Source organism: Dicentrarchus labrax, unplaced genomic scaffold (genome assembly GCF_905237075.1).
Source record: "Dicentrarchus labrax unplaced genomic scaffold, dlabrax2021, whole genome shotgun sequence".
Lineage (NCBI taxonomy): Eukaryota > Metazoa > Chordata > Actinopteri > Moronidae > Dicentrarchus > Dicentrarchus labrax.
The window spans coordinates 94960-115195 of record NW_026136964.1 but is presented as its reverse complement, the minus strand read 5'-3'; the positions used below and the strand labels follow the sequence as shown (position 1 = coordinate 115195).

The 20236-nt window shown below is 39.7% G+C and overlaps 1 protein-coding gene, 1 long non-coding RNA gene and 1 pseudogene across 5 annotated transcripts in view; 2 read left to right on the top strand and 1 right to left on the bottom strand.

The window, feature by feature from the left end:
- Positions 1–20236, bottom strand: part of LOC127360878 (NACHT, LRR and PYD domains-containing protein 12-like) — a 119169-nt gene that overhangs the window by 9866 nt on the left and 89067 nt on the right. The window lies entirely within an intron of this gene.
- The window catches only part of LOC127360884 (uncharacterized), a 30159-nt gene that overhangs the window by 4865 nt on the left and 5058 nt on the right, over positions 1–20236 (top strand). The window lies entirely within an intron of this gene.
- Positions 18841–18902, top strand: LOC127360885 (uncharacterized; annotated as a pseudogene).

The window sequence follows — 20236 nt, the reverse complement described above, 5'->3', positions numbered from 1 at the left end:
TTTAAAGCTGTATTCAGTGCAGTGTGCAGTATAGGCGGGGAAATGATGGAGTGGAGTGACCATATCGGTCCAATTAGGATAAAAAGAGGAACAGACGTGGTGTCAAAGCAGTGAGTTTCTATAAACTGCTGCAACTATTTGTTCACTGTGAAACTGAGGCTGTTGTAAATTGAGCTGATCAGACACAAACCATCACCGTCCATTAAAAGACATTTTAAAACATTTAAAAACAGAGATTTCACAACTGAGAGTCTGATAAAAACACGTAATTTTATTTTCACCATCAGTTTGAAATCCTCACCTTTGATCAACAGAGTGGCGGCCATCTTTGAAGTATATACGTTCACCCATAGAGCGATCACTCTTCATGGACACACAGCTGGGTTCAGGTTCAGGACAGTCTGGTCTCTGATGGATCCTGATAGAAAGAAATTCATTAAAGCTCACATATTCAGAAACATTCTCACTGAATCAAAGACTTTGTGAACTGATGTATAATTTGAAATGTTTGAATACAGAGCTGGACAATAAGAACAATGTCTTCAATTACTGACATTATGGACGTGTTACTGAACACAATTTACTGATGTCACACACTTCAACACACTGTCTGAATTCTATATAATTAAAGTGAGAGCAGCTACAACATCTAACCAGAGAGCAATCAGCTCCCAGTCCAGTCCAGAAGAGCAGAATGTGGAACTGGTCAGACTGGAATGAATCAGGACAAACATCAGCAGTGAGCAACATGAGGAAGGAAATCTACGTACTTTTGCTCAGATAAATGTCTTTGTTTCAAATGGAGAATCAAAGCCTTTGTGACATGGAGAAGAGTCATGGACAGTTAGAGATCCTCATCTCACCTCTGAGCTTTGGTCCTTGTGTCATGTTCCCCACACAGAGTGCTTTTAGAGGAAGGGACTCCCTCCTCTCTGTCCTCACACTGATTCATAGCAGAGCCCACACCTTCACACAGACACAGCAACCTGCTGGGAGAGATCACACATTATTTCCCATCAACCCTCTCAGTCACATGACAAACACACACAGCTCTGATTGGAGGGATTAGTCGACTCGCAGCAACCTGAACTCAGAAATGTTGAGGACCAAAGTTTTATGTCAGAAATATACAGTGTGGGTCCCCAGCATTTAGAAACTGACAGATTCCAACTCAATTATCATTATTATCATTAATAAGCATGTATGTATGTCTGTATGGAGAATATTTCAACAGATACTATAGTAGTGGTTTTGGGAGTTGCTGAGGATGATGGATCAAATTCTGACATTTACAAAATACAAAATTGCAAAAGCTCTTTGTCATTGCTGTTCAGATATTTATTCAAATTTCTGCTGGTGTTCTTTTGCTGTGCAGCATTTTCTCATTGACCTGTGTCTCTGCAGCTGTGGTTATGCATTAAGCAAATAAATAATCTCAAAATTGACTATAAAATCCTCAAAAATCAGCTCACTGGGAGATGAAATGTTGCCACAGATGTCAGAAATTGATTAATCGTCCTCAATAACCCCCCAAAAAACCCTCCTTTATTTTCCAAATCAGCCAAACAATTACTGAAATATTGTCCATATAGCTGATTATGAATGCTAATTATGCTAATTGACCAACACATGCAAGTTAGCATCTGTCAGTGTGTAAATGCTGGAGATGCAGACTGTATATTTCTAACACACAATAGGACAATAGGACTCTACTGGCTGATATAAACGGCTCATTCAGCTCAATACTAAATCCACTCATCTGACAGTTTCCATGGCAGAGTAGAAATGTTGTTGGCACTTTGAGCTGCAGTATCTAAGAAATGACATTCACAATGCTCTTTAGTCTGTGGGGTTGGTTGAAGACTAGAGGAATACACTTCATGTTGCTGTTTCACTTCTATTTGACTGACTTTGAAAAGCTCCTCAACAGTTGAAATGTTGCTCTTTTTTCAAGTCTACTATATCCAGTCAGAGCATGCAGTGGCAGCTAGTCCAATAATCCAAAATCAATCCTGTTACCTTCGCAGCTGCTGCTGAATTCACATCCACATCAGCTCCCAGAGACTTTCTACCTTCATCTGTAGAGGAAACACTGAGAGCAGAGCTGAAAGCATCAGTCCAATCACTGATCAGCACTGAGAACTCATCATCACTCATTTATCCTTTACATCAGTGGTTCCCAACCTTTTTCTATCACTGAGTAAACTGACGACCCCTGACTGAGTGACATATTTTATACATATTTCATATTATATCCAAAACTGTACAATGAAGCCAAATATTGAACTCAGTAACTGCAAGAAGTTGAAGTTGATGAATTCTGAGCAGATTATTTCCTGTTTAGGGAACTTTTTATACAGTTTGTCTGTGTTATGTATCTTTTATCATTTTAACAATCATAAATACTTAATATTCTTCTTTTTGGACAAATTCACTGTTTTCTTGTCCCTGATGTTTGGTCATTGATCTATTAGACAGTTTACACTGACTTTTCTTCACAGAAGTGAACCAGATGCTGAGATATAGGCTGACCTACAGACCCCCCATGAAGCTTTGGTGACCACTAGTGGGGGTCCTGACCCTCAGGTTGGGAACCACTAATTTACATAATTTCTCCTGTAAAACTATCAGCTGCTTCTCCACTGATTGGCTGCTTCTCTCTGTTTCATCTCAGTGTCAGTTGCATCCCTTTGGCTTGTTGGACTGTTGCTCAGACTAAAGAAGCAGTTAGAAAACATGACTGTGAACTCTGGGAACTACTGATGGCCTTTTCTCATCACTGTCACACATTGCAAACTAATCAATACATGGATCAATAGTGGTTTGTTATTGGCCAGAGGAGATGCTGCTTGTTCTCATTGGTCAGTGTTGAGGAAGAATGCGAGCAGAAAGCTGCCATCAGCTGCTCTACTTCTACTATCAGTCCACTAGATGGCCTCATGGAGCTGCATTTATCTGACAGCTTTACTTCCTGCTTACTTTTCAAACATGGGATCAGTTTATAAAATAGAATTCATTATTTTACATTCAAGCAGCCAAAAGTATTTGAAGTAGTTCATATTGGCTCCACCTGCAGCAACTCCAACATTAAAGTACTGATTACATGTTAATGCATCAATAATAATCATCCACTAATATAATAATACAACACTGACAGAGGCCATTCTGTACACTGACTACTTTCACTTTACATACTTCAACTACATTGATAAGGTGAGCTCATAAAGACAGACAGAAATCATACAGTGAGTACTCTGAGTACTGTCAGTGAGTACTCTGATTACTTTGAACAGTGACACACTGACAGTAAGATGGAGGAAACTGTTCCTCCATGTTGGTTCTCAGTTGACTGTTAGTAGAGTTTTCTGCTCTTTCTACTGAACTAAACTAACAAGATGAACAAAGAGTCATTGAGGAGACAAACAGTGAAAAGTGTCTCTTACCAACCTTCACATGGACAGAAAAAGAAGCTGCGACACAACAAGCTCACACAGTGAAAGTAACCTGTGGACAGGATGTGACTGTGATGTCACGGTTGTCAGGGCAACGGCAGGTGTGGGGGAGGGAAGGGAGAAAAGACTGAGTGAGTGTCTGCAGAGAGAGACTGGGAGCTTCAACTACATTGTGCTGATAATACTTCTGTAACTGAGGAACTTTTTTAATGCAGCACTTTAAGTTGTAATGCAGTATTTCTGTAGTGTAGTATTACTACTTTTACTATTTTCAGCTTTGAACTGTTGGTCAGACAACATTGTGTCACTGTGGGCTCTGGATGATTGTAACAGGCATTTCTCAATATATTCTCAAGTTGTACAATTTAGATTAATGACAATAATAAATAGTCACAGTCCTTCCTAAATAGTTGAAATCAGCTCCACCTGAGCAGCTACAACAGCCAAATACAGCAGTAATAATAATCTAATGATAGAATATAATATAGTGTCACACCTGTAGTTCCTTACTCCCCCCAGGGTGTCCTGACTCAATCCTGTGTTCCTCTAATCCAAGTCTACAGGAGGACGGACTGGTCTCTGAGGCCTCTGGTTACTGGTTGAGGGTCAGTCCCCATACTGGGGTCAGAGGCCCGACCCTCCACCACAGAGAGCTTTAAACCTGCTGTTTCGTGGGGTAAATCTCTGTTTTCAACCCCAGAGGAGAAGGCCTCCAGCTTGGTTTTGACTCACGTGTTGATCCCACTCTCTATTATCTCTTCTAACCTATGACACTCTCCAGTTTAAAGGATATCACACATACAGAAAGGCAGTTCCCATCATATATGACCTCTGTACAATGAACATATACAGATATCAAACATTTCTGATGCCCACCAACATACAGCAGACAGAGGCCCTGGAAAGGCCTACTTAACTCACCTGGAGGATGCTGTATTCCTCAAACACCAAAAGGAAAATGTAATAAAATGATGAAAACTCAGTCGTTATCTGCCTTTAAAAAATATTTTTCTGTGGCCAAAACAAAAAAACTAAACTGTTTGTGAGTCTCTCTGTATCACATCTGTTGACTATGTTGTTCCTCTTTCTCTTCCCCCTCAGATAGAGGAACATTCATCATGTGTCTTCCTGTTAGACAGACCTCATTGCTAAACCACATAGTTTATGCTAACTCAGTGATATAAGTCCTTTATTTTTTTCAGTGGGGCAATATATTTTGCCACAGTAGCAACAACAGTAACACAGGGTGAGACATACAGATAGAAAGAAAACCCACCAATGACTACACATATTTAAACACATAAAAACATAAAACATTAAAACATCATTCTTTGAAAACTTCCTTTTCAGAGTCACAAACCTTGGACAGACCCCGGTTCTAGGTGGGTGGAAGAATTGATCTTCTTCTATAACTCTGAGAAACATTGGCTCAAATCAAATGTGGCTGCTTGTTTTTCAAATCTTCTTTTTGAACCCAGAATAAGAGGAAAAGTGTTTCCTTGGGATGATCTCAGTCAGATTGAAAATGGGGTAATTTAAAGGCTCAGTGTAATCTGCCTCAACAACCTTAATCAGTTAAACTAACTTGGACACTAGAACCACCAGGGGGCGCTCTGGGGTAAAATAATACAGATCTGCATTCTGTATTACAGTTTTTCTCAGTCGCTTTGGAACATTTCATCAGAATTCAAATTCTCAAAACTAACTGTTCAATCTTCACATGTGTGTCACTTGTGCACATTTCTCATTTGTTTGAACAAGTTGCAAATGCTTTGGTACATCCAAGCAAATGATTCTGTACAATTCTCTGCTGTTTCCTACATTATCAATTGCTTATGTCATGTTGATCAAAATGTATTATAATGGGTCTCTGTTGAATATTATATATATATAACATTTAGGTATAAGTTCATAGCATAAGTCTTTGCAAAATGGTTGAACACGTCATTATATGTCAAGTATATTTCTATACATTTCCATAAGACTTTATTTCTAAATCTGGTCGAAGGGTGCAGCAGAACAACAGATCAACAGAACAGGTATGTAATCTAACAATAGGCACTATACTGTAATACTGTATACTTTCTGTAATGCTTCATACAATATTACAGTATTCCACTTGCATTTTACAATATACAGTAAGTATACTTTACGTAAACAGTGACATTTTATCTTACTCAATTTTGTGTTTTGCATTACTATATTTTTTCCCACATAGGACTGCAAGACAACTTCACAGGGGTGGCAGAGGGCCCCTTTTCACACCTGAACAGGAGGAGGCTATTTGCATCATGGTTATAGAAAACAATGCCATAAGACTAAGGGAGATACAGAGTGCCATGATAGAGGACAACAACATCTTTGATAACATCCAAACAGTCAGCATCTCAACCATTGACAGGGTGCTGAAAAGACACCAAATGAATATGAAGCAGCTGTACACCGTTCCATTTGAAAGAAATGGTGAAAGAGTGAAGGAGCTGCGCTACCAGTATGTACAGGTAAAACATGTATGAGCATGCAGCAACTGTACCTCACAGTAAGCAGTACAACATGGTATAGTGATATACAGAACAGTAAGTGTGGCCTTTACACATTTGCTATGACTGTAGAAAAGAAGATGCAATATGTGCTGTACACATTTGATGTAACTGTATCTTGCCCAAAATGAAAATACATGTAATTCATCAAACTCATTTAGTGTCCTCTGGATATAGCGTATAATGGAACTGGAAGCAAGTGAACCCCCGCACAGCTTCATCTACATGGATGAGGCTGGCTTCAACCTAACGAAACGCAGAAGGCGTGGTCCAAATATCATCGGCCACAGAGCTACAGTTGATGTGCCAGGCCAACGGGGCGGGAACATAACCATGGTGCTGCTATCTCTGAGAATGGTGTGCTAACGCATATTCCCATTATTGGGCCATACAATACAGAGCGTCTTGTCACCTTTTTAGACACTCTCTACAGAGATCTCATCCCTGAAGAAGAGAGGGGTCAGATTGGAGATGACCTGCCAAAGTACGTGATAGTTTGGGACAATGTCAGTTTCCATCGCTCCAACATCATCAGGCAATGGTTTGCGGCCCACAACAGGATGCTGATGGAGTTCCTCTCACCCTACTCCCCATTCCTTAATCCCATTGAGGAATTTTTCTCAGCATGGAGATGGAAAGTATATGATCGCCAGCCACATACACAGATGACCCTTCTGGCTGCCATGGATGCAGCGTGTGATGACATCGCAGCAGATGCCTGCAGAGGCTGGATGAGACACTCTAAAAGATTCTTTCCACGCTGCATCGCAAGAGAAGATATTCGTTGTGATGTGGATGAGAATTTGTGGCCGAACAGACAGGAACGTCAGGAGGTGTAGGAAGACTGCACTGTAATTCCTACAGCACTGTATGTATAGTTTTCCCTCAGGAGATTGTCCTATGTTCACATTTCTTTGTGCTATGCAGTGCTGTCTTTTCCTTTCTGTATCACAATCACATGGTCTGTCAACAAATTACAGTACAAACAGTAAAAACGTAAATGTGAATCTTGTCCAGTCTCTTGCAATCAAACTCCCACATACACTAAGGTGTAACCTACAATTTACAATAATTGTCATTAAAACTTTAGCCATAGTTTACATCAGAACATCCCTCCAGAGTACACTGTTATATTGACAACATGACTAAGCAATTTGACTGTCTTATCCGTACACAGTGACACAAGGACTTTTCATTCTGATGGCACTGACATGTTCATTGACACGGATATTTACTTTTGAGAGATGAACTAAGGATTTTGAGCAAGAGAGTGGCTTTTGCAGGTAATTCATGGTGTTTTGCTATTTGTACGAATTGTTTGGAGAAATGCACTTACTGTTTTGCAAATGTCGAGGATGATTCGAGAAATGTACCAAAGCGACTGAGAAAAACTGTAAAGAAGAAGAACCATAGAGGAAGTTGCTGTTGTTTGTAAGTTAATAATAATAATAAAGCTTCCAGCTCACATAGAGTCACAGTTCAGTGCTTGTTGATGTGGATCTGCAGCATTAAAGCCACAGTGGATGCAAGAGCACTTCCTGTTTGTACCAGAGCTTTTTATTGGAGGGTGTGTGTGTGTGTGTGTGTGTGTGTGTGTCTGTCTGTCTGTCTGTCTGTCTGTCTGTCCGTCTGTCTGTCTGTCTGTTACTGCCAACCTGAACCTGTCAGGTCTCTAAAGTGAACCAGGTTCAGACCTGAGTGTGAAAACCAGCTGCTGGGAGATCTTTAACTTCTGTTTGCTGACAGCAGAGGGCGCTGCTGCTCCTTCAGTGGAGACACAGTGTGGTAGACAGACAGACAGAGAGACACAGAGAGAGACAGACAGACAGAGAGACAGACAGGGTTAACCCTAGAACATTGACTCACAACCCATTAACGCTGCTATGAAACTTATGTGTCTTGTTGGCAAATATCATATCCATAAGGCTGGAACGCTTCAAACCTAATGTTCATCTGTATTTTGTTGAATTATAATTTCTCTTTGACTTTGATTAACAAACAAGAAAGCCATAAGACCTCTCAAATATTTGGATAATTACTATGTAAAAGTAAACAATAACTTCTATACATACATACTCTATATGTGAGTTTATAATTCGCTCCTACAATGTGATGTCATTCAGAAACTTTTTATTTTATATGTGTAACAGGTGTGTGGATTGGGCATAAACAGAGGACGACTCACAGAACTGTTAACCAGCATTTATTTGCTCCTGCAGAAGACAATATAGCACATTCATTTCCTTCTGCTCTTTTTTTCCTGCACCTCTGCTTCCTCAGCAATGCAAAACAACACTGTGTGATTTCATTATCTTTCTGAAAATACATATAGATAAATTAGTTTAAACATTACAGAGTATATGTAACTCAATGTGCATATAACAAAAACAAAACAATTACTAAAAGAGCTGTTACAGTTTACCAGAAAATATTTAATTTTAATAACAAATCTATATAAACTATATAGATTAGGTTAAACAGAGTAAAAAGTGTGTGTGGGGTGGGTGACTAAACAGAAACAACACAAACGAAGGAGCTACGGAAGTTCGGGAGCTACGGAAGGACAAAGTTCAGAAAACTCAATTTCCACTGGAAATAAACCAAAATAACAGTAAATGAAAAATAACTCAATGAGATAAAATTCAGACTCAATGAAAATGAATCAAATTCACAAATACATATTAAAAGTAAGTGTAACCAAGGTTAAAAATCTATATTAAAAAGAGCTATATTAAAAAGTAAATTCATGAAGTACGTTATTAATGTTAAAGATTAAAAACTGATATTTGTCTAAAAAGCAATTCAACTGAGATAAAGAGAAAATAAATAGGAAGTTTATTTTGAAGGAGATGGGTTGGAGACGCGCTGTCAGCCAATCAGGAAGAAGCTCGGACTGTTGACCTGCACGGAGCAGAGTTCACGTCACCTTGAGCTCCTGGAAGAACAGAGAGGAAACCCCGCGTCGACAACGATTCCTACCTCGTGAAGATAAAGCGATAAAAGTTGTTGAAAACTGATTAAAAACTGATTGAAATAATCCAGTGTGGAGCCCTGGACCTGTGAGAGTGCAGTCGGAGAGACCTGACGTCTCCCTCACGAAGGAAACGCATCGGTCAGCGATCGTCTTTACCATGCTAAGCGCTAGCTGAAGATGCTAACTAGCACAATGGCAGACGCCGTTCACTAATGCTACAACCATTAGCTTGATATTTTAATGCTGCAAACTGAATCCAATGCTGTGTAATATGTTGGTTTGTATAATTGTTACACACTGAACTGTGTAATGTGTTGATTTAGCACTTTTATCTGTGCATTTTAAGCACATTAAGCCATATTTTAATTATCTTTGGATGTTACATTTTATTTGAGATGTAAACGTCCCATCACATGACCGAGGGTCCAACATGTGTCTGCTTACTGGTATCTAGGACCACGTTCAGACTGCAGGCAAAAGTGGCCCAGATCGGATCTTTTGGGGTCAAGACTTCAGACCAGGTCAGACTTCTTCAGAAGTAGTGTGAACACTCAAATCAGATTTAGACCACTTCCATATGTGGTCCTGAATCTGATCCAGGTCTGATTGTTTTCAATGCGGCCGCAGTGTGAACAACCAAGCTGGATTTGATGCGACTTTTACGTCAATCTACATCGACATTTGTCACAGTGATGCGCCGGCGAGTTCGCCCTCGACACAGACGGTAAAATTAAAACTTGACTAGGCCTACAAAATGGAGAACAGTGATGGAGCAAGTCAATGGAGGGAGAGTGAGGTGTTAGACCTAATTAGTATTTGGGGAGATACTTCAATTCAAGCAAAACTAGAAGGATCGTACCGTAACCGCTCCGTTTTTGAAGAAATAGCAAAGGAAATGTAAGAACAGGGACACAGGAGAACGTGGCTGCAGTGCCAAAGGAAGGTGAAGAGCCTTAAAGCTAAATTTAAAGAAACAAATGAGTCCAATAACCGAAGCGGTCGCGGTCGCATCACCTGCCCATTTTATAACGAGCTTAGCCGTGTTATGGGCGATAAACCCAGCTGTCAGCCGTTGGAGCTGCTGGATAGCTACGAAGCAGGCGAAGAGGAGCCTGAAACTCCGAGGAGGTCGGCGGACAGCCTGGATATTGATGGCGAGACAGGTAAGTTTTCAGTCTTGACATTCACAGCCGACGCATATAGAAAGTCTTGAGTGGAAACGCACTTTAATATAAAATAAAAGTTAGAAATATTGCAAAGAAGTTTTACATTTGGAGACTAGAAAGTTGGCGTGTTTATTAGAGGAAAATTCTGTTAACAGAATAAACGAGCCAGTCAGCTGCTCCCAGTTTTCTTTGCACAACTCGGAAACCCATCAGAGAAGCAGAGACTACCCTGTACGTGTCTGTCATTCAAAAATGTACAGTCTATCTATGATCTGATCCAGTGCACTGCTGACCTGGATCTGAAGAACCAAATCCCATATTATAACCTAACATATAAGTTAAGAGGGGGCTACCAGGTGACCCTCATCTTCTCAGGGTAACGTGTGTGTGTTGAGGGTGTTATGTAAAGTGGTAACGTGAACCAGCTCATAATATTTGCATTGAATACATCAAATACATCACATTATAGCATTACATGATATGTTTGCTTGCACCAGATGATACAAGCACCGAGTCACTCCCATCTGCATCTTCTGTGTCTTCTGCACCATCTACATCTGGAGAAAGCTCATCAGCTGCAGGCATTACAGAGACCACTGGAAGAAGCACAACAGCCACCAAGTCCTCTGGAAGTAAGAATCATCATGTTTTTATCAGGCTGTTGCTAAATCACTAGTAAAGTATTCGCTTAGCTAACCCATCCATTACTATTGTGTATTCTGTTGTTACTGTACTGTATTAATGCTAAGTCTTTCCTTATACTCATGTCTACCCTCCAAGCCTAATCTCCTTTATACTAAGATGGTACTGTAATCACTTGTAAAACTAAATGTGAGAACTTTTTGTTGTAGTTAGATTGTAATCCACAGTGATTAATGCCATGGAAGCAGACACCAGATTTGCAGACTTACAGAAAAATCTTTCAATTAATATTTAGCAAAGTCAGCAACTCCCCCTACTGGCCACTCAGAGAATCAATACATTAAACCTCAGCCCGGCATGTTTTACCCATCTATGGTTTTTAATCTGAAATGGTAGCAAGTTTATTAAATTTTTTCTTAGTTTTATATTTACACTTATATTGTTTACCTTGTGTGTTATGTGCAATCACTACTGTTTTACTGTAGTAGTATTTTGTTTTTCTTTACTACTGGCTGCAGGTACAAAGAATGCATTTTCACTGTGCATTGTCACATGTATAACGGTGCATGTGACAAATAAAACCTCTTATCTATCTTATCTTAATAATAATAATAACTGATCATTCCCCTTAAAGTAAGTAAGCGCATGAAACTTAGATAGCAAGACCGTTTTTACAATTTAAGCGATAGAAAGCACAGATATTTGTGCGAAAATAACGTCGAAATAATTTAGGTAACGGCATTAAGACAACAGTCTCGGTTATTCTTACGATATGATCAAAAATGCAGAACATACAGTGAGAGAAGTTTCTTTTATTTTTGTCCCATGACCTTCAGTAGACCAAACTGATGCTACTTCTTTTTGATCATGTTCCTCGTGAAATGTCCCAAAGACCTGGGAGTGACAAAGGGTTACGGTGGCTGTGAAACTGTGTGAAAGGACCTTTCTAAAGCCAGTGTTTAGTTCGTCAAACCTCCTACATTTTACACACTGGACCTTAAACCTCACCTTTTGAGCAATTTCAGCCTGCTGCCAGTTACTTATAAGACATTTTGCTATTACCTCCTTACTAGTTATTCAAAAAGACATAAAACAGTGACAACAATGCAAGCCTGTGATTCCTTCATTACTGTCACTTCACACATTGAATAATATAATAATAACACTGGACTGCTAGTGGTGCCACGGGTAAAATCTAAACAGGGAGAATTTTAGTCAATATTCAGTACCAGAGGCTGCACTTTCAGGACCACAATCCTAGGACCGTATTTCTAGGACACTATTTCACATTCACATTAATTGTTGACGTATTGGACCACAATCCTAGGACCGTATTTCTAGGACACTATTTCACATTCACATTAATTGTTGACGTATTGACTGGTAATCATGTCATGGCCATCATATATGGTTTGGCAGAGGTGAAACATTCGTCCTTGCAGGATGCTGAGCAGGTCTTCCTCGCTGGTCCCGCTCATCATCACAAGTAAGAGTAGAGACTGTAATTCTTTTTGTTTTACACAATTCCATGTATCAACTATTCACTAATCAGTTAATATCTTAATTGAGAGAAAGTAATGTGAATGAATGTACCCTTTTTTAAATACTTAACCCAAGAGGGATTATGTTCTATGTACTTTAAGTATTTCACACATTTTAAAATACATCAGTTTAAAAAATAAAATAAAATACACTGAGCAGGAGAAACAACTGATTTCAGTTCTGACTGATATTTCTTTTCTTACTTTTTGAGACTTGTCTCTACTGCAGCTCTGCTGTTGCTCAGACAAGCTTACACTTTCATTTCAGGAAATGTGTCACTGAAGCTCTTTCAGTGTTGCTCCCCCTCTCAGTGCAGCTCTGTGAGTGAGCTGTTATTGACTGTTAGTGAAATATCTTTGGAACAAGAAGTTGTTTCTTTGATTTCTTTGTTATTTTTACTGTGCATATTGTAGCATCTCATACTGGACACAGAGTCAGAGCTGAGTTGGCTTTATTTTATTTTTTCTACAACATAACAATGAAAGGAGAACAGTAACACAGTCCACCACTATTATATAGTCAAGTACAGCCAAGCAGCCACACAAAAGCCTGCAACCCAAGCCTGCTAGCAGTGGAAGAATATCTGGAGCACATTTCTCACATAGAGGAAATGACAATATCAGAGAGGAGGACATGAAATTCATTATGTCACATCTAAAAGGCCACGTCCACTTGTTGCTGCCTTCACGGTCTAAACCGAACCCTGCTGCACAGCAACACTGCCACTTTCTGCACAAACAGGACCTCCATGAACCAAGCACACACACCATCCAAAACCAGATGTCCCAGAACTGCTGTCAACTGAAGAGTCCCAGGATGAAAAACATTGATACTGAAGAAGGGTTTAATACAGAAAGACATACAGGATGACAAGATAAACAGATGAATTAGAGCTCAGAGGTGTTTCAGTTGGACGCCGAATTCATCTTCCCGTCTCTAAACCCCCGATTTAACAGAAAAACTTGTTTTTGACGTGTTGTATTAATCTGCAGTCAGACTCTAATATACAGCCTACTGTCAATGTTCAGACTACAACAGCGCCCTCCTCCCATACACTGCTCATAGGCTGACACCTGCTGGTGACTTTATGGAACTGCACAGAGGTGACACGGTCTTCTTTCTAAATTGTAATATTGACTCACAACCCATTAACGCTGCTATGAAACTTATGTGTCTTGTTGGCAAATATCATATCCATAAGGCTGGAACGCTTCAAACCTAATGTTCATCTGTATTTTGTTGAATTATAATTTCTCTTTGACTTTGATTAACAAACAAGAAAGCCATAAGACCTCTCAAATATTTGGATAATTACTATGTAAAAGTAAACAATAACTTCTATACATACATACTGTATATGTGAGTTTATAATTTGCTCCTACAATGTGATGTCATCCAGAAACGTTTTATTTTATATGTGTAACAGGTGTGTGGATTGGGCATAAACAGAGGACGACTCACAGAACTGTTAACCAGCATTTATTTGCTCCTGCAGAAGACAATATAGCACATTCATTTCCTTCTGCTCTTTTTTTTCCTGCACCTCTGCTTCCTCAGCAATGCAAAACAACACTGTGTGATTTCATTATCTTTCTGAAAATACATATAGATAAATTAGTTTAAACATTACAGAGTATATGTAACTCAATGTGCATATTACAAAAACAAAAAAATACTAAAAGAGCTGTTACAGTTACCAGAAAACATTTAATTTAATAACAAATCTATATAAACTATATAGAATAGGTTAAACAGAGTAAAAAGTGTGTGTGGGGTGGGTGACTAAACAGAAACAACACAAACGAAGGAGCTACAGAAGTTTGGGAGCTACGGAAGGACAAAGTTCAGAAAACTCAATTTCCACTGGAAATAAACCAAAATAACAGTAAATGAAAAATAACTCAATGAGATAAAATTCAGACTCAATGAAAATGAATAAAATTCACAAATACATATTAAAAGTAAGTGTAACCAAGGTTAAAAATCTATATTAAAAAGAGCTATGTTAAAAAGTCAATTCATGAAGTACGTTATTAATGTTAAAGATTAAAAACTGATATTTGTCTAAAAAGCAATTCAACTGAGATAAAGAGAATATAAATAGGAAGTTTATTTTGAAGGAGATGGGTTGGAGACGCGCTGTCAGCCAATCAGGAAGAAGCTCGGACTGTTGACCTGCACGGAGCAGAGTTCACGTCACCTTGAGCTCCTGGAAGAACAGAGAGGAAACCCCGTCGACAACGATTCCTACCTCGTGAAGATAAAGCGATAAAAGTTGTTGAAAACTGATTAAAAACTGATTGAAATAATCCAGTGTGGAGCCCTGGACCTGTGAGAGTGCAGTCGGAGAGACCTGACGTCTCCCTCACGAAGGAAACGCATCGGTCAGCGATCGTCTTTACCATGCTAAGCGCTAGCTGAAGATGCTAACTAGCACAATGGCAGACGCCGTTCACTAATGCTACAACCATTAGCTTGATATTTTAATGCTGCAAACTGAATCCAATGCTGTGTAATATGTTGGTTTGTATAATTGTTACACACTGAACTGTGTAATGTGTTGATTTAGCACTTTTATCTGTGCATTTTAAGCACATTAAGCCATATTTTAATTATCTTTGGATGTTACATTTTATTTGAGATGTAAACGTCCCATCACATGACCGAGGGTCCAACATGTGTCTGCTTACTGGTATCTAGGACCACGTTCAGACTGCAGGCAAAAGTGGCCCAGATCGGATCTTTTGGGGTCAAGACTTCAGACCAGGTCAGACTTCTTCAGAAGTAGTGTGAACACTCAAATCAGATTTAGACCACTTCCATATGTGGTCCTGAATCTGATCCAGGTCTGATTGTTTTCAATGCGGCCGCAGTGTGAACAACCAAGCTGGATTTGATGCGACTTTTACGTCAATCTACATCGACATTTGTCACAGTGATGCGCCGGCGAGTTCGCCCTCGACACAGACGGTAAAATTAAAAACTTGACTAGGCCTACAAAATGGAGAACAGTGATGGAGCAAGTCAATGGAGGGAGAGTGAGGTGTTAGTCCTAATTAGTATTTGGGGAGATACTTCAATTCAAGCAAAACTAGAAGGATCGTACCGTAACCGCTCCGTTTCTGAAAAAATAGCAAAGGAAATGTAAGAACAGGGACACAGGAGAACGTGGCTGCAGTGCCAAAGGAAGGTGAAGAGCCTTAAAGCTAAATTTAAAGAAACAAATGAGTCCAATAACCGAAGCGGTCGCGGTCGCATCACCTGCCCATTTTATAACGAGCTTAGCCGTGTTATGGGCGATAAACCCAGCTGTCAGCCGTTGGAGCTGCTGGATAGCTACGAAGCAGGCGAAGAGGAGCCTGAAACTCCGAGGAGGTCGGCGGACAGCCTGGATATTGATGGCGAGACAGGTAAGTTTTCAGTCTTGACATTCACAGCCTACGCATATAGAAAGTCTTGACTGGAAACGCACTTTAATATAAAATAAAAGTTAGAAATATTGTAAAGAAGTTTTACATTTGGAGACTAGAAAGTTGGCGTGTTTATTAGAGGAAAAAAGCTGCTCCCAGTTTTCTTTGCACAACTCGGAAACCCATCAGAGAAGCAGAGACTACCCTGTACGTGTCTGTCATTCAAAAATGTACAGTCTATCTATGATCTGATCCAGTGCACTGGTGACCTGGATCTGAAGAACCAAATCCCATATTGTAACCTAACATATAAGTTAAGAGGGGGGCTACCAGGTGACCCTCATCTTCTCAGGGTAACGTGTGTGTGTTGAGGGTGTTATGTAAAGTGGTAACGTGAACCAGCTCATAATATTTGCATTGAATACATCAAATACATCACATTATAGCATTACATGATATGTTTGCTTGCACCAGATGATACAAGCACAGAGTCACTCCCATCTGCATCTTCTGTGTCTTCTGCACCATCTACATCTGGAGAAAGCTCATCAGCTGCAGGCATTACAGAGACCACTGGAAGAAGCACAACAGCCACCAAGTCCTCTGGAAGTAAGAACATTACTACATCTGCAAAAGCAGGAAAAGGAAGCCCAAGATGGAAGCAACACAGGAAATCTTCACTGAAAAGATCAGCAGTGCCCTCAACAACACAGACGACACTGAGCTTCAATTGAAAATGCAAGCAGCACAGCATGAACATGAGCTCAAAATGCTCTCAATGTTCACACAGTTTCTTGCAAGGTCAAATTCCCCATGTCCACCTTTCTACCAGGCACCAGTCCAGCCCTCACAGTACAAACCAAGATCAGCCGACCTTTTACAACTTTACTCAGCCCCCTAAATTTAGCACGGGTTCACCTCAGCCTCCACCATGTAATGAGACAACCAACCAGCCTCTATCTTTCCTGCAAGATCGGGCTCAACCTCTACCTTTCAACCATCCCCCTGCACATCCTCCAGATCTACCTCAGCCCTTCAGCCAGGTGTCAGCACACCCTCAAGGTCCAGCTCAGCAGCCCTTCAGCCAGGACTCAGGACATCCACCATTCTACTGACCTCCAGGTGATGAGGAAAAGTAAATCAGATTACGATATTGTGACTTGCTTTCAGTATTGTTGCATCTATGCAAAGTGTATCCATCATTATAAAGGTTAATTACAGTTCAGATTATATTTGACAGTTTGATTTCAGGTTACAGTTTTAACGTTATGTAGTTTTATTAAACCGACAGAGACTTGCACTATAGCAGAATAATTTTATTTTGAACATGAACATTTATCAACATATTTATTCAAAGTAGAACATATAAATAAGCAGGTTTTCTAATTTTTTGGCAGAGAAAAGTCCTTGTGTGGAAAATTTGATGACAATTTTATATGGATTTGTTGTTTACATAAACCTGCACAACTGAGAATTTTACAGGGATGCATTTCATTTTTATTTAATTTTTCCAGAACATCCTGTTGTCCTAAAGAGTAGATTGACCAGGTCCCTCATAGGCCTCACCATGCTTCTCGCACACATTGTGGAGAGTGCAGCATGCACTTATGATGGTAGGGACAGTGGAGATGTCCACATCCAGCCGTTTCCCCAGGCATCTCCACCGCCCCTTCAATCAGCCGAATGCACATTCCACTGTCACCCTGGCTTTGCTGTGTCGCTCGTTAAAGTACCTTTGCTGCTCTGTCAGGTTCCCTGTGTCAGTGTACCCTTTAAGCAGCCAGCTCCGCATGGGGTACGCCGGGTCACCAAGCAGCATGATCGGTACTTGGGACACTGTTGATTTCCACTGTGTCCTTTGGTGATGGAAAATAAGAGAAGTTGAATTTATTAGAAGTTATAATATGTTTCTCTAAACATTTTAATCTCCTTTATACTAAGATGGTACTGTTTCCAAATAGGATTTGTGTGTGTGTGTGTGTGTACATGTGTGTGTACATGTGTGTGTACATGTGTGCATGATAGTGATAGAAAAACTTACTGGTGGAAAAAGCTCCCCTCTCTCTGCCATTGCAAAGACACAGGAATTCCTAAGAACCCTGGACACTTCCAGGCCATCCCGTGTAGATGTCGGTGAAACTGTTATGGGGACATGTGATGTGTTTTATAATTTTGTCCATGTAAACAATTATGAAAGGAAACACAAATCAGTTATTACTGCACTGTGCAACATTTAAATATAAACTAATTTTGAAATGATCAGTAGGGGATTGTCAAAACAAAGAGATGGTTACTGTAAACACAGAGGGGCTATCATATTTTAATATCAGTAGGCCTACCGACAAGCCATACCACATAATTGTATCACAAGGCAGCATTATTTAACTATTTTATAAACTTAAATCAGACTTTTCACTCAATGACGGCTAGCACTAGTAAAATAAAGAAATTACAGGAGAGATAATTGTAGCAGGCTTACCAGAACTGATGATCTGCAACTCCCTGCAGAAGGACCGAATGCCATCCTTTGCGATTGAAGTAGTCAACGTGATTTTCTTCTGGGGCAATGATGGGAATATGACTCCCGTCAATTGCTCCAGCGCACTGTGGAAAACCACACCTCATTTGGAAGATGATACACCGGCACAAATTGTTCCTCTGTTTTTATGTTCAAGAGAGCAAAGGGATGAAAGTTTCATGAGTTTTGAACTGCAATTGTGTACACAGTATAAAAAATATGAAAAAAGCTGAATGAACTTTGAACGTTTGACTGAACTTTCTACTTTGAAACAATTAGAAGAAGGTGCCAAAATAATCTGGTGGAAAAATCTGGTTTCTCCCATACACTGCTCATAGGCTGACACCTGCTGGTGAGTTTACGGAACTGCAGCTGACAGTTGGAGAGAAAATAAAGGAAGAAAATAGGAAGAAAGTAGGTACAGGACTCAGTACAACAGCCAGACCTCTTATTCCTGTTGTTATCAGCGGTCTGAGAGCCGTTTAGAGCCGCTTAGAGCCGCTTTAAACCTCTAAAGTGAGTCTGAGTGGCACCATGAGTCCGGGCTCTCTCCAGACAGACCCCCTATAAATCCCCCACAGAGTCAGGGAGCTGCTGTGTTGCTCCGGTAGCACATATACTAAAATTGCAACAATACAGAGAAGATTAACATGGCCCCCTAACTGAGATCAACACCACTGTCACTGTTCGGTTGTTTATTGAGAAAAGTCTGAGCTCAGATCACAGTAATTCTCCCAAATCAACTCTTTTATGGAAACTAAACTTCCCTGAACAACACATTCAGTCAGACCATTCCACATAAAATGAAAGAAGTTCACATGAAGATATTACATAGATACCACCCCTGTAATAAAATATTAAATACATTAAGAATACATATTTCTCCATTATGTTCTTTCTGTAAAACAGAAATCAAATCTATTTCTCATCTATTCCTTAAACGGACTCACAAGAGTTCTGGATTGAAGTTGATTTATTCATTTTATTAAAGTTTAACCAGATTGACACCCATTAATGTCAGAAAGTCCTGTTTCTCATTAATGTTTTAATGTTTGAACCAATTGAATGATATTTGAATAAATCTGTTCTAACAAACAATATTGTCACAGACATGAAAACAGAGTTAAACTGTTTCAGCTCAGCTAATATTTGAGGAAGGAATAAAACACACAGAGTTTATCTCACACATTAAACAGTAAGCCTTAAACTTACTTTCTCAGAGTTTTCTGTAGAAACACAGTAAGTGATTAAAAACTCCACACTAGAGGAAATTCATGTTTCTTTTATTTTAACATGGTGAATATTACTATGAAATGTACACTTTAACCATCAAAACGTTTCCCTTTAAGCATTTAACATGAACCACAGAAAATACTAGAATTGTCTGTACATGGAATTAACTTAGTAGCTAACACACGAGCAGCAAACAAAGTGAGAAGCTGAGAAGGAAACCCGTTTCACTTTCAGCTGGCAACTGCTCATCCTCAGTAATCGTTATCACTTCTTACTGCTTCTCAACTCTTATGAAGCTCAACGTTATTACACGGAGCGTCTACTTCAAGTTCCACATTGAGGCTCGGAGGTCCTCTCTCTCTCTCTCTCTCTGTGTGTCACGTACACCTCTCCCTGCTCGCCAAAAGCACCCCAAAACCTCCTGTCAATCATAGCGAGGGGCGGAAGTTGGTGAAACAAACCTTTACTAGTTATTAGTTAATTATTGTTATTGGTTCTTGATCAGTAGTTTGGTTTACTCTTCTTATGTCTCTCTGTTCAAATGTAAAAATCTGATTAGTGTTTGTTTTATATGAGTTTCCCCAAACGAGCACACAGTCAGTGATGTATGGAAGTAGAAGTGAACAATACAAAGTGGAGAATGAAGCTGGATTTAACTAATCCTTCATTTTATACAGTGTTGGATCCATTTGGACAGTTTTGCTTTGACATCATTTAGATGTGGTTTCCAGCATCATTTATTATCTAGAATCATCCCAA